We start from the raw sequence: 11,721 nt of genomic DNA on the forward strand, positions 1-11,721 counted from the left end.
CGTTTGCGTCCATGTAACAGGTTCAATGACAAACGGTTGCATGAAACCTGATGGCGGCTAAAGAGGATGGCAGAGGAGGGGGGGGGGGGGAAAGCGGGCTGAAGGAAGCTGCTCTTGTGGCTTTCACACCGACACACAAGAAGCAAGGGATGCTTTGTCTTGTCCACGTAACCTGAGAGCTGCTCCATCGTCCTTTTCCTGACAACACACAAGCAACCGAGACAAAGCTGTGCTCGGCATCGCGACCCCTCCCTGACCCCATTTTCACCTGCACAACACCTAGCGACGGCTAAATGCGTGACTGGGGATGTTAACGCGACTTGCGGGCCTTTTGCATACGTGGGAAAAAGTCAGGGCTTTTTTTTAGCTTTTAGCTTTTAGCTATTATAATTTTTTTTTAAAAAGCGAGCGGGGTGCAAAAACTAAAGTGTTGCGTTGATATTTCTGCGATGCGCCGCACGGGCAAAAGGTTTCCGAGGGCACGGCGACCCCGGCGTCTTCTATCAGCCAAAACGTTGTGTGCTTATTCGGAATCAAGGTTGGCATTCATGTGCGGCTCAATAGAGGCCAGTTAGCGGCCGCTAGCAGCCTGGCGCTTAAACAAACACGGGGCCGCGCAGACTTTTCCAGACCTCCCCACGAGGGCCGCATAACATATACGCTCTGTGTGTGTGTGGGGGGGGGGAGCACAGTCCAGGTTATGTTATAGAGCGCATTTGTATAGAGTTCTTTGTGGGGGGGTGGCTGTGTGTGTGTGTGTGTGTGTGTGTATGCCAGAGGGGAAAGAGCACAAGTTCAGTGTTTCATTGTGCGAAATAACAAGACGTTAATGCCAGAGTCTTACAAAACTGACTGAATAATTATGGCCCCCCAGCCCCCCCAAAAAAAGATGTGTTTTGATGCTGAAATAAAGGATGTTCTCATCTCAGATTGTTCATTGGTGAAAATCTGGGTCTGTTTAGCTGTTAGCCTGCTGTACGAAACTCAACAGGTGGATTAATTCCGGTCGTTTGACTGTTCCGCCGGTCGTTATATGTTGCTGGCAGAGATAGATGACAAACATTTTCTATTTGGAGTAAATAATATTATTAATATAATTAATATTTCTGGACCGGCTAAGTGAAATCGAGTAACGTCGCTGATAAAATGCTACAGTTAGCATTAGCATTAGCAAAACGTAACAGAAAGCAACAAGTGGGCATAGTTGTTTCGTCTTTCTTCTTCGTGAGATAAAACATGACACATTGAAGCTGTTTTTACATAAAAAAATAAGTCACAAAATGTTGACAAATGATAATAATAAGCTGTCAGTGTAGCCAGTAGAAATGTCTTCTGAATTTCTTCATTAGCTAAAACACGGCATGCGAGTTGTTGGTTTTCGGGTGAAAAGAAAGTGACACAATAAAATGCTTTTCATTAGCATAGCATAACGGTAGACAACCACAGGGCAAAGATATGTTTTCTTTCATCCACATGACATATGCGAGTCGTCGGTTTTGAAATTTGAAACAAGCAAGTCAAGTAAATCGCTATCATTGGCACAGCCTGAGAGACGCATGCCAAGAGACAACCACGATGCATCAAAAAGTCTGGAATGTTGTCAACGCTTTTGTTCATCCACATAAGAGATATCACTTATTGGGCTTTCAGATAAAAAGAAGCAAGTCAAACAAAGCCCCTAACCCCCCCCAAAAAAAATGTGACAAATGACAAAATGTATCGTTAGCATAGCCTGACAAAAGCCGAACCGTACACAGCCACAATACATGGAACCGAGCAAAATTTTGTCGACTCTCTTCTTCGTTATCTGACTTGACACATACATTTTTGAATTTCAATAAACAGAGGAAACTGCAAAAACTTTGTCAAATGACAAAAAGCTTATTCTTTTTTCTTTTAGCTTAGCCTTAAAAGAGCTTAAGAGTAGACAACCACAATGTATCATAATGTTGACACCCCCCCCCAACCCCTCCATTATCTGAAACAAGATGACAAAATTTTGTATTGTGGATTTTCAGACAAAAAGTAGAAAGTCACAAAATCAATTAGCATTAACGTTAGCTTAGCCTTAGAAATTAGCATCCAGAGACAGACAACCATGCTTGCATCCCATTCGGGCTCATTTGCTCCCCATCCATCCATTTCCGATACGAAAGGTGGGCAACTCCGAACTTTTTCCTCCTCCTACACACCCGATTCATATGAACAGCTCATCGGCAAGTTCTGGAGAAATCGGATAACAATAATCGACCAATTAAATCGGCTGGCCCTGAGTACCAACCGCCGTGAAAGGCTAACTCGGGGGCGGAGCTAGACACACTGCTTTCATCTGATTGGTCGAAGGAGAAACCATGCAATTTGATGGCTCATTTTATGTTAACTTGCTGAACAATGAAAAAAAAAACACCCCTCTAACAGTTAAAACTAAAAAATAATAAAAATCCATAACCCAGTCGTACCTGGGAAACAAACTTGCAATGGTTACGGAAACAAGGTCGTCGACTTACATAAAGTGTTATTCAACCCGCTGACCTACGCACACGGAAGAAAAAGGCCAACAGAAATCCGACTCCGCCGTGAACAAAAGCTCCTGAGCTCTTAGCAGCAACCAAAAAATAAATAAAATGGGGGAGATTATCATTATTTCAACGCCGCATACATGCTGCAAGCTGTACGCATTCCCATTGCCGCCGCAAAGCAGAACGAGAAAATCTCACTCATTAAGTTCCAGCGAGCTGAAGATCCAAGCATTCCTGCCCCCCCCCCCCCCCCGGCATCTGCTCGACGGTTCGGGATGCTTTGTTTACATTCTGGGTGCGCTGAAACGCAAAGGCCGCCGAGGCTTAACATCAAGAAAACATGGGGGATGGGGCGGAGGGGTGGTGTGGGGTCTTCACATCACGGTAACGCAGGCATGAAGTCAAATGTAATAGCCCCCCCCCAGGGCCAAGTTTACTGCGGTGACATTAATTACACTTATGTGGCCACAACACGGAGCGCACATGGCACAAAAGGTGCGTCGAAAAAAAAGACGAAGGTGCGGGGCATCGCGGCTGTGCCTAGTATTTTACAGTCGACGTCTGTGGGTTTCAAACTTTTTAGATCAGGTAGCACCTCTTCAAAAAAATAAACTCTTAGCTCAACAAATAGCCACAACTAAAATATTTTCTGTGTCACTCAGCCACTGTCGCACCGTGCTTGAAGATGAGAAAAGGGAAAAAATTGGTACTTAAATCCTGTTTCAATAGAAATTGTGGCTCGGTTCATGTTGACAATCACTTCTAAAATTTGAATCGTGTTGCCAAGTTAAACACAACTGAATTGTACTTAATATATTGTTCTGGATTTTAGAAAAATAAGTTAAAAACCATCGGAATATTAATTCCGCCACATACCACGAGAGAAAGAGCTTGCAAAAGCACATATTCGACACCGTAGAAATGCTAGCAGTCTCACTACTATAGATGTGCGCAGAGCTACAATTAGCATAGCCTGTTCGCTACGTTAGCTAGCCCCAGTGTTTCACGCACCAGAACGTAGCACATCCACAAGGCTTTTCTAGCTGCCAAGGAACTTTGTGAGCAAATGAGTTGAGGCGCTTCATTTCGACAATAAATCTTTTTTTGGGGGGGGGTGGAGGGGGAGCTCGCTTCACGTTCGATAACCATCCGTGATATATGAACCATTTGGGGGGAGAACCCATCCTCTCCCCCCGATTCACTGGTCTGATGCTTCGTGGAAGTCTAAAAACTTCATTTGGACAAAACATCCACGAGGCTTTTCTAGCTGCCAAGGAACTTTGTGATCAAATGAGTTGAGGCGCTTCATTTCGACAATAAATCTTTTTTTGGGGGGGGGCAGAGCTCGCTTCACGTTCAATAACCATCCGCGATATATGAACCAGCTAGCAAAAAAAGATGTCATTTTTTTAAACACGCACTACGCAGATGTGTGCAGAGCTACAATTAGCATAGCCTGTTCGCTACATTAGCTAGCCCCAGTGTTTCACGCACCAGAACGTAGCACATCCACAAGGCTTTTCTAGCTGCCAAGGAACTTTGTGATCAAATGAGTTGAGGCGCTTCATTTCAGCAATAAATCTTTTTTTTGGGGGGGGGGGGGCAGAGCTCACTTCACGTTCGATAACCATCCGCGATATATGAACTAGCTAGCAAAAAAATATGTCATTTTTTTTAAACACGCACTACGCAGTCTCACTACTATAGATGTGCGCAGAGCTACAATTAGCATAGCCTGTTCGCTACGTTAGCTAGCCCCAGTGTTTCACGCACCAGAACGTAGCACATCCACAAGGCTTTTCTAGCTGCCAAGGAACTTTGTGATCAAATGAGTTGAGGCGCTTCATTTCGACAATAAATCTTTTTTTGGGGGGTGGGGGGCAGAGCTCGCTTCACGTTCGATAACCATCTGCGATATATGAACCAGCTAGCAAAAAAAGGTGTCATTTTTTAAACACGCACTACGCAGTCTCACTACTATAGATGTGCGCAGAGCTACAATTAGCATAGCCTGTTTGCTACGTTAGCTAGCCCCAGTGTCTCACGCACCAGAACATAGCACATCCACAAGGCTTTTCTAGCTGCCAAGGAACTTTGTGAGCAAATGAGTTGAGGCGCTTCATTTCAACAATAAATCTTTTTTTTGGGGGGGGGCAGAGCTCGCTTCACGTTCGATAACCATCCGCGATATATGAACCAGCTAGCAAAAAAAGGTGTCATTTTTTAAACACGCACTACGCAGTCTCACTACTATAGATGTGCGCAGAGCTACAATTAGCATAGCCTGTTCGCTACGTTAGCTAGCCCCAGTGTCTTACGCACCGGAACATAGCAGCCCTCATCTCCTCTCTCATTTAAAAAAATTGTCTACTTTAGAAGTAAACACAGGAGGAAAGCAACGTTCATTTCTCATTCGCATGTTTTTGGCCCGCGGGCGCTTGAAAGCGCCGCGCTGTTGATGTTCGCCATTTGCGTAATGACGCTAATTTTAAAGACCCTTGCAACAAAGTGCAACGATGGCAGTGTGGTAAACAGTCGTTTCTGGTGCCTGTAATCTATTGCAGAGTGACGCGTTGTTGCGTGGCGTACGTCAGCGGCGTGTGGGAAATGAGCGCCAGGCGTGGTTTCCATAACTACCGGAGATGGAGCGGAAGAGAGACGTTTTGCACGTGGACCCTCGAATTCCGAGTAATGTCAAAGTGATTTTTCTCAGTCAGCTTTGATAAGGCTGAGACGACATCAACCAAAAGGAACTTGAGGACTTTCTGTCTTATAGGCCTGGATTTGACGATTTATTAGTCTGCGCCCAAAGCTTGATGTTTATGACCTGTGGTGATTTGGTTCAACAGGCATAAAAAAAAAAAAAGACGAGTCAGGACAGCTCTTCATGGGGCTAAACAAAGATTCCCAACAATAAGGCTGAATAATTGATCCGAATATATACTGGATATACTTATAATAAGAATAATAATACATTTTATTTATAAGCGCCTTTCAAGAAACCCAAGGACACTTTACAACAGGGGTCACCAAACTTTTTGAGAGTGAGAGCTACTTCATGTGTCCTGATTGTGTGAAGGGCTACCAAATTGATTCATTCATTCATAATTGATACGCGTCTGAAATAACATTTGTACAAATTACATTTAATAATATTAGAACATTAGCTAGCTAGATATATACTGTAGCTAGCTAGTTAGATAGCTAAATAGGTAGCTATAGAATCTATAATACTGCCCATGTTTGCATTTTTAAATCATAATTTCTACGAGCAAATCACAATCCTAGCACTGGCGGGCTACTGGTGTGGTCCTCACGGGCTACCTGCTGCTCGCGGGCACCACGTTGGAGACCCCTGCTTTACAATAACAAAAAAACAAAAAAATACAAGAGAGATGGGTTAGCGAGAAATTTTCAGTTTTAGAGCAGCTCACTCACGATTAATAATCAATGATGCTTTCAATCTTTTTTTTGGGGGGGGGGGGTTAATTGATGACTCAGATTGGGGGGGGAAAAAGCATGTAGCTCACCAGTTTTCTGGGTTTGACATTTGCAATATGAATCGGAATAACATGTTTGGACTGTTCGTAAGGAAACTTTTGACTTTTGAATTATTGATCTCTTTTTACAAGCTTTGCGACAACCATTTTCAGTCCAAAAACAATCACGTGAGGGAAAGAAAAACGATCGCATCGTTACATCATCACTCCTGCCCCTGTCCCCCATTTTAGTCCAAAGTAAAGAAAATGGGGCAAAACCTAAAAAAAAAAAAAAAAAAAGCCACATCAGCCTTGCACCAAAGGAATGTCATCTGACGTCATGTATTTGGGAATCAGATTTCTCCTCTTCTTCTTCTCTTTCTGCACTGACAAAATTGTGCGTGTGCTTGACCATTTCTTTTCTCCAACTTGCCCCCTGGATCCAGAGTCCACTATTTAGCAAGAGCAGCTGAGGGGAGCCAGAGGGGGGGGGGGGGTTTACCCATCGATAGATAAGCCAGATTCCAAACTTACAATCAAACCACACAGACATGTCGATTTTTACATTGCATTCCAACTTTTTTGAGGGATGTGTTACCCCCACCCACCCCCCCCCTGGAAATGAGGAAAGCTTGAGAAAGACGTGGCTAGACAGATTGATAGATGTGTTGGTGCACAAACAGACACGTAGTCGTTTCTGAGAGGTGGAGGCAAAAAAAAGAGAGAGAGAGAGAGAAGGAGGCTGGCTGGAAGGAATGCTAGGATCTGCTGGAGTGGAGACGTTTTTTTTTCCTCCCCTCAACGCCTCATTGTGCAGGGGTGGTGGGGGGGGGGGGGTGGAGAAAATGCACAAAATGACCCAAAAGCAACAAACAGTCTCCATAATATCTTTATAAGTGGGAAGAGATTAAAAGGAAGGCTTGTGTTTACCGATTTGTGGAGGCATGCGGGAGTATTTTACGCCAAGTTGTGAGAAACTTTTGCCAAGTTTGAGTGAGTTAAAAAAAATTAATTTAAAAAAAATGGGTGGGGGGGGGGAGTCAATTGCAGCGAAACGAGTTCGTTCGCCTCGTCAGCATCTTCGACGCGGATTGTTGACTTTTGAAAAGCAAAGGAATACAGAGATTTAGCAGGGGGGGGGGTTGAAGTTTGTCCTCCCGTTGCTGACTCTCCATCCAAACAAAAGTCAGCAAAACAACACTTGGACTTGTGGAGTAAAAAGTTGCCAAACGCCACTTTTGACGCATATTTCAGCGGCGCCTAAACGCACCCGAACGAAAAGTTTCCCCTTTTTTTCCGCTCAGCCTCTTTTTGGACGCTGCTGGCCAAGTGGCTCAGACTGCCGGCGTCAGCGCGACCAACACACACACTCACACACACACACACTCAGTCACTCACACACACGCTCTCACGCACTTTATAAAAGTTTCCCTCTCCAACATGGCCTCCTTTGTTTCGAAAGAGTTGAAACTTACCTCGCTGCGAATGAAACAACGTGGAGACGGGACCGCGACGTGGGCTGCCTTTCTCGTTTCGTCTTGGTGATGGTGGCGGTATGTGCGTGTATAGATTTTTTTTTTTTTTTAATTCCCAGGCTCCGGAGCTCGCCTGCCTGCCTGCTCGCCAGTCTGCTGGCGCGGCGCGACGCGGACTAGTGCTAGCGAGGCTCCGCCATGTCAATCAAACGCGCCACGCACATGGGAGGCCAGAGACCGCCCCGCCTTTTACCGTACTGCTCACACTAAAGGCGCAAGGCAAATTGTGCTCGGCGGCGGAGTCGCCGGCGTTGATTTATTTTCTTGCTAAAAGTTCTATTTCGGAGTAAATCCATCCAGCCAGCCATTTTCTGAACCGCTTTATCTTCACAAGGGTCGCGGGGTGTGCTGGAGCCTATCCCAGCCATCTTCAGGCAGTAGGCGTGGGGGGGACACCCTGAACCGGTTGCCAGCCAATCGCAGGGCACACAGAGACAAACAACCATCCGCGCTCACAATCCCACTTTGGGACAATTTCAACCTTTTTCCTCCACCGCGAAAACTTCATCAATGACCCTATTCACTTGCTAAAAAACAACATTTTGCCCCTCACAAGACTCATAATCAATTAATATCGTGATGAGATGAGAGCTAAGAGATCAAACTCGTTTCCCTGACTGGCATTTCCAGCCAAATGGCCTCATTGCCCTGCACTTGAGGATTTTTCTCTTTTGGCAAACTCGAGCGCACATTCCGCCGGCTGCGCCAAGCAAATAGCCGCCGGTGGAACTCCGAGGTCCTTACACGAGGAGGCGCGGGGGGGTCGTCGGCGGCCGGAGGAGACTGGTGGAGGTGGAGGGGGCCGGGGTGGGTTGTCAGGAAGTTCGAAATGAAATTCCACTCGCCGCAATGATCATTGTCAGCTGACGTATGAAAAACCTCAACGTAAGGTCATGTACAGTTAGCGCCAACAAGGAAAGCCTCATGTTCAGCCTTGGAAAGAACACACACACACACACACACACAAACACACACACAGCAGAAGAAAAACAATACATTTACATTAGCACGTTTCCATCAGAAAAAACAGCGGGCTCAGCTTGCTCTATTTGGCAGGTGGAAGTCGATTCTCCATTCTACATAGCTGCGTTGGCGAACAAATGCCAGTGGGTGGCAGCGTTGCATCGCTTTGGCTTTGAGTTCAGCACAGCTTTTGAGTCGAAGATAAAGACGAGCTGCGAGTCTCGTGCTTGTGGTGCCACTTATTAGGCAATCGGCACGGAAGACCCGTAACCCGACAAATATTTGCCAACAAGATCCAAAGGCAAACAGAACGTCATAAACACCGATTATGTGAGATATCAGCCGGTATGAAGGATAAAAGCTTTATTTAGAGCCCAATATCGACCGACAAAAATCGCACATTACCTTACCTCTCGTTGGTGCCCTATTTGTCATTGTGCTGTCAGTAGGGGCCGGGGGTCTGCAGGATCTGCCGGGGATGAGCCACAAGTCCGCCCGTGTCTAACGACTTTTTCCATCGCTGCTCCTCACACACACACACACACACACACACACACACACACACACACACACGGCGGATAAATGGAAGCAGATGAGTCAGGGAAGGGCCCCAAAAGTGGCCGTCATGAGCTTCAACTGTAAATTGCCCCCCCCACACCCCCATCCCCATCCCACCCTCTCATGACGTAGTGCCAGTGTAAGGCAGAGCTAGCAAAAGTACTCTTACTCTGTACTTTAGTACAAGTATAGTGGTGCCTTGAGATGACTTGCGTTTTTTGAGGGGTTTTTTTGGGGTGGGGGGGCAATTTTGGGAGGCGGGGTGGAGGGGGATGGAAAAAAAACTACAATAAAGGGAATTGGTCAGACAGGTGAAAAATCTGAAGTACTGTCACAAAATATTTGTACTTGGTTACTTCCCACCACGGATGTTAGATAAGATCGAGTGCTGAGTAGGGAGGGTAGTGGTTGGGGGGGGGGGGCAGGTCTTGGCTCTGAACATCAACAAGCGCCAGATGTTTAACAGCGAGCCAGCTGCTTTCCCTCTCTCTGTCTCTGTCGCTCTCTCTCTCATTCTCATCCCATTTTCAACTTGAAAGCTGCTTGCCTCTCTGTAATCACCGGAGCCGCTTTCAACTAAATGGAACACGACCCAGAGTGGAGATTTTTTTTAAAATTATTATTATTATTATTATTTTTATAACCCACAGAAAGCCAGGCTCAGCACCGCAGTTTTGAGAGAAAAAAATGACCAAAGTAATTAAATTGTTTGTAGTTTCAAAAAGAAATCAATTCATCGTTTTTGACGTTTGTAGGTTAAACTGGAACGACTGTTATAGCATTCACTGACAAATAAATAAATGTTTTAAATGTGTTTCAACCCCCCCCCCCCCCAATTTTTTAGAAAGCCAGGTCTTGGCCGCTGTTTTTCCACTGTGTTGTGTCTATCAGGGGTCGGGATGCAGGAGCACCGGCTGATGGACGATAAGGCTCGTACTGTGCGTGCGCGTGCACGGAGACGATGGAATTTTTTTTTTTTTTTTACTTCAAAAGAGTCGCGCAAGAGCGGGCATGTAACGCTCACCCTCTCTCTTTCCATCTGTCTCTCTCTCGGACACACTTGAGTCTTTTTCCAGCCTTTAAGCTTCACCTGTTGCTCTTGATCATGGAAAGATGATGTCATTGATTGATGATGATGTCACCATTTACCCTCGTTGACCTAACGAGAGTGGAACGCATGAAAAATATTCGAAGGGGAGTGCCATTTAAGGGCAGGTTAAGTAAAAAAAATGTTTTTTGCAGTTATATGTGTTGCCACTACAGTCAAAACATGTCATTCAGGTTGATATTTCGATCGTGTTGGCCTTTTTCTCCGTCTTAAATGGGCAGCCATTTTGCCACGGGATGTCGACTGAAAATGACATCACGGTTGCTCAGGTAACGACCAATCACAGCTCAACTTGTGAATGTCACGTGACCAAAACTCAGAAAACAGGTACACTATCTCTCTCTATTTATACAGTGATAATATGTATAAATAAATAAAAAGAACATTTTATACACACACACACACAGACACACACACACATAATTCTTCATTTTCCCCTTAATTTCTCATGAATTACTCTTGAAGACACTTCATCTGTGATGAATCACTCCCAAAATTTCCTCTCTGAATTCCTCTAAACAGCGTCACCCATAACAGAGAACAAACTGCCCCCTCGACACCCAAACCACCCCCCACCTCCAAAGGCGGAACGTCCTTGGCTGGCTTGTCCATGGGTGTGTTTGTGTGAGAGCAGGAAGTGGGTGAATGACGACGACTGTGGGGAGAACAAGCAACAATGTGCCACGCTTACCACTTCCTGTCCTGGTGCTTGGGCGACTTTGCCACAGCAACGGCCGGAGATGCTGGTGTGGAGTGACTCAACCACACACGCCCACACAAACAAACACACACGCGCGCACGCGCACGTACACGCGCACGTACACGCACACGCACACAAAATCTAAATTTGTTTGGTTTACCGGATTTCAGTAAAACCAATGAACTGACAAATATTGCGCAAATATTCGTTTAAAATAAACAAAAAACGATTTTCAAAAACTTGACTTAACAATCTGTAGTTTGGCAAAAATTAAAAAATGGTAAACTATTTTGTCATGAAAAACAGATATAAAAAATGTCAGCAGATGTTCTTTTATAAAAAAAAAAATACGATTTTAAAACAATCAAAAAAAATCCATAGCAGTGTGAAATTATGGAAATAAATGAGAAAAATCTCTTGCGTTTTAAAAATTATGGTCTTTGTTTTAAAAAAAATAGAACAGTGCAGACATATTTTAAAAATATTCTAAATAACACCAAAGATTTCACGCAAAAAAAATATTTAAATTCTGCTGCCCTCCCCTAACCCCAAATTGCAGCAATCGAGAAACATCTCAAAAAACTTCTGCTGCCATTACTTTTTTTCTCCGCTTCTTTTCATTCAACATTTTGAAAAGTAGTCTTTCATTTGGTAACGCCTTTATTTGAACGTTTCAAGCTTCAGACCAAAGAGCCGATGCTACAAAATAAACAGGGAAACAGAATAGAGCAGAAAGAAAAGTTGGCAAGAAACATTCCTGTTGCACAAAACCTGAAGAGAGGAAGCTCATCCAAAATAACAACCTACTCACTTCCTCTCAGAGTAGTTTCAAAATAAAAGTCCCGGCATGGCTTTACAC

At 44.7% G+C, this 11,721-nt stretch overlaps 2 protein-coding genes and 2 long non-coding RNA genes across 3 annotated transcripts in view; 1 reads left to right on the forward strand and 3 right to left on the reverse strand.

The window, feature by feature from the left end:
* Nucleotides 1-7,693, reverse strand: part of LOC127614337 (fibronectin type III domain-containing protein 3B-like) — an 81,242-nt gene extending 73,549 nt beyond the window's left edge. The window contains exon 1 of the mRNA XM_052085612.1: nucleotides 7,474-7,693. The gene's annotated coding sequence lies outside the window, so the exon portion shown is untranslated. The remainder of the gene's footprint in view (nucleotides 1-7,473) is intronic.
* Nucleotides 1-11,721, reverse strand: part of tnika (TRAF2 and NCK interacting kinase a) — a 284,569-nt gene that overhangs the window by 159,453 nt on the left and 113,395 nt on the right.
* LOC127614344 (uncharacterized) overlaps nucleotides 1-11,721 on the forward strand; it is a 232,305-nt gene that overhangs the window by 105,307 nt on the left and 115,277 nt on the right. The gene's annotated exons all lie outside the window — the stretch shown is intronic.
* On the reverse strand, nucleotides 8,252-10,552 carry LOC127614357 (uncharacterized). The gene is made up of 3 exons (XR_007966481.1): nucleotides 10,079-10,552; nucleotides 8,907-9,016; nucleotides 8,252-8,466 (listed from the first exon to the last, which is right to left on the reverse strand). It is a non-coding gene; the product is annotated as an uncharacterized LOC127614357 (long non-coding RNA).

This window comes from Hippocampus zosterae, chromosome 14, assembly GCF_025434085.1.
Source record: "Hippocampus zosterae strain Florida chromosome 14, ASM2543408v3, whole genome shotgun sequence".
NCBI classification, from domain to species: domain Eukaryota; kingdom Metazoa; phylum Chordata; class Actinopteri; order Syngnathiformes; family Syngnathidae; genus Hippocampus; species Hippocampus zosterae.